This window comes from Mus pahari, chromosome 2 (assembly GCF_900095145.1).
Source record: "Mus pahari chromosome 2, PAHARI_EIJ_v1.1, whole genome shotgun sequence".
NCBI lineage: Eukaryota > Metazoa > Chordata > Mammalia > Rodentia > Muridae > Mus > Mus pahari.
In genome coordinates this window covers 67,223,287-67,226,688 of record NC_034591.1, presented here as the reverse complement: position 1 = coordinate 67,226,688, position 3,402 = coordinate 67,223,287, and the positions used below count along the sequence as shown (strand labels likewise).

At 47.0% G+C, this 3,402-nt stretch overlaps 1 protein-coding gene across 1 annotated transcript in view; it reads right to left on the bottom strand.

Moving 5' to 3' along the window:
- Positions 1-241: 241 nt before the first annotated feature.
- Znf862 (zinc finger protein 862) overlaps positions 242-3,402 on the bottom strand; it is a 14,184-nt gene continuing 11,023 nt past the window's right edge. The window contains exon 5 of the transcript XR_003843018.1: positions 242-877. The gene's annotated coding sequence lies outside the window, so the exon portion shown is untranslated. The remainder of the gene's footprint in view (positions 878-3,402) is intronic.

The following is a 3,402-nucleotide window of genomic DNA, read 5'->3' as shown; positions in this document are numbered from 1 at the left end:
GCCTTTCTCCTGTGGCTGTGGCGCTGGTCACAAGAACAGCCGAGGCTGGTGCTTGGTTAATGGCCGGCAAGAAAACCAAGCCCTCAGTTCCTAACCACACAGAGGATTCTACCTCTGTCGGGAACGAGTGTGCAGCTCTCCCTCCACAGGTCCTCTCGGGCAGAGCCTCCTGGCCAGCACCTTGATTCTGGGCCTCGGAGAACCACAGCAGGGAGCCCAGCCGAGCTCATTTAGCCTGACCTGGAGAACTTCAAGACAATAAAGATTACTGATCTTCCCTGGATTCTCTCATCTCCAGGGTGGCAGGGTTCACCCCAAAATTCAAATCCAGGAGAATTCCTGTGGCTCTAGCTTGCTCCCACCCTCTATCTCCAGGCTGCCCTAGCCTTGACCCTTCTGCCTTAGCCTCCCGAGTCCTGAGATTAGGGTTACAGGCACGCACCACCATGCCCAATGACAAACTTTAGTTTCTTACCAGCTAAATGTAAATTAGGTTTCTAGATGTTTTCTGGCAGGAAGCAAGAGACCTCATCAAAAACGTGTGAAAACGGAATGTAAAACATGAAAATAAAGGAGCAGTCAGATACTTCGCAGTTACAAACAAGACAGTACTAAGTGAATGAATCCAAAAATGAAAGACTGACAGGAAACACTAGAGAGGCAGGCACAGTTAACACTGGGAGACAGGCAGTTAACACTGAGAGAGGGACAGGCACAGTTAACACTGAGAGCAGAACGGGCAGTGGATGAAACTCAGAGGAAGAACACTTACCCAGCGTGCACCAGGCCCTGCGTACCATCCCGAATGCCATGAAAAACCAGGTAGAACCACGCCCTCTTCTCTATGAGAAGATGACGATCCTCTGCCGGCTCAGCCCTGTTGGAACAGCCAGGTGCTCATAACTGACAGGTGAGTGGCTATGACTAGAAGTCTGAATCTGCTGAAAATCTCTGAGCCATACAACGGCTAAACAGGTGGAAATTAACGTTAAACTGACTGCACCAAACTGAAATGTCTATTTGAAAACAGATCCAGGGCTGGAGCTGGAGCTCAGTAGTTGTACTGGCTAGTCTTACGTTAACTCGATGGACGCTAAAGTCATCAGAGAAGAGGGAGCCTCGGTTGAGAAGATGCCTCCATAAGCTTGAGCTATGTGCAAGCCTGCAAGGCCTTTTTCTTAATTAATGTTTAATAAGAGAGGGCCCAGCCAATAGCGGGTGGTGCCATCCCTGGGCTGATGGGCCTGGGTTCTATAAAAAAGCAGGTGAAGCAAGTCAGTAAGTAACATGCCTCCATGGCTTCTGCATCAGCCCCTACTTCCAGGTTCCTGCCCTGTGTGAGTTCCTGTCCTGACTTCTTTTGATGAAGTGTGATATGGAAGTGTAAGCCAAATAAAGCCCTTCCTGCCCAAGTTGCTTTGGTCATGGTGTTTGATCACATCACAAGAAATCCTAAGACAACTCACAGTAAGAGTGACCCTAACTAACACGGTGATTGTCTTAGAGACAATCTATTGCTCTATTGTCTTCTACTGCTGTGAAGAGAAACCATGATCCCTGAACTCTTATAAAGAAGAACCTTTAATTAGGGCTGACTTACAGCTCGGATACTGTCATTGTGGGAAGCATGGCGACACACAGGCAGACACGAGGCTAGAGAGGTGGCTAAGAGTTCTATATCCAAATGGACGGGCAGCAGGAAGAGAGTGACAATGGCCCTGGCTCAAGCATCTGACACACTTCCTCCAACACGGCTACACCTACTCCAACCAAGCCACACCTAATAGTGCCACTCCCTATAAGCCTATGGGAGCCATTTTCAGTCAAACCACCACAGTGGTAAAGCAACTACCTAGAATGAGTGTGGCCTTCCATTCCATTCTTACTACCACAAGCCATAATAAAAGCCACATTCAAGAAGGACAAACTCTGAAATAACATTTCCCCCATTTTAACTCTGTAACTGTCTTTCTCATTACAAATTCTGAGAGGCAGCAGTGTGGGGGGATAAACTAAAGTGAGAACAAAGGAAGGTGTGGCTCAAATGTCCGTCCACTTCCCGCTATGGTGACAAGATCAACAGTGACCTACAGGGAAGGTGAGAACGAGACAGGCCATCCATTAGCAGGATGGGGGGGGGGNGGGGGGGAAGAAAGACTAAAAGACTGAAATTAATTTTAACTTTAAATGACCTTATGTTATGCAGCTTGTCTTAGTTAGGGTTTTACTGCTATGAACAGATACCATGACCAAGGCAACTCTCATAAGGACATTTAATTGGGGCTGGCTTACAGGCTCAGAGGTTCAGTTCATTTATTATCAAGGTGGGAACATGGCAGCATCCAGGCAGGCATGGTGCAGGAGGAGCTGAGAGTTCTACATCTTCATCTGAAGGCTGCTATCAGAATACTGGCTTACAGGCAGCTAGGATGAGGATCTTAAAGCCCACACCCATGGTGACACACCTCCAACAGGGCCACACCTTCTAATAATGCCACTCCCTGGGCCGAGCATATACAAACCATCACACAGTGCCACCATTTTTATACCAACATGACGAACACAAACGTGTCCATTCAAAGAGAAGGAGTCCAACTAGTAACAAACATACAAAGGAAGTCTCTTATATGAGTCCAATGTACACTCAGTTCAGAACAGCAGGACTCATTTGGACACTTACCATATAAATGACTACAACCTGGAGGCTGTTCTCATATGGAAAATATTACTGCCTACTTGTAGAATTGGTTTAAGTATCACATCAAACATACACAAAGCTTTCAACATCGGACCAGTCCTTGGCAGACATTCAGGGCACAGAAAAGCCACTGCCTCCACTTCCAGACATAAGAATTGAGGGGAAATTACCAAAAGAGAACTATGAAGCACACTTATGTATGTAGATCATTCTATTTTGAGAGAAGATACAAGGAACAAAAATATCTTGCTGCCTAGCTGTACAATTGTGCTGAGGTTCTGAAAGCATGCCACATTCACAGGCACCCAGACCTAGAGGACAAATACAAGTCCTCTGTCACCATGAGAGAATGATTACTTAAGCCACTTCTGAAATGTCCAGGAAGCCGTCTAAGCACTGCAAACAACTGGACGGGTGGGATGGGTGCACTGCAGTGGCAGGGCATTCACCTGGCACACACGAGCCCTGGATTCAAACTTCAGTACCACGCACACATAAGAATAATCATGGAGCTACGAATAATGACAAAAACAAGTATATAGAAGAAGAATGTTAGAAAGCAGAACTAAAGCTGGTGTGCTGGTGCACGCCTTTAATCCCAGCATTCGGGAGGCAGAGGCAGGCAGATTTCTGAGTTTGAGGCCAGCCTGGTCTACAAAGTGAGTTCCAGGACAGCCAGGGCTACACAGAGAAACCCTGTCTCA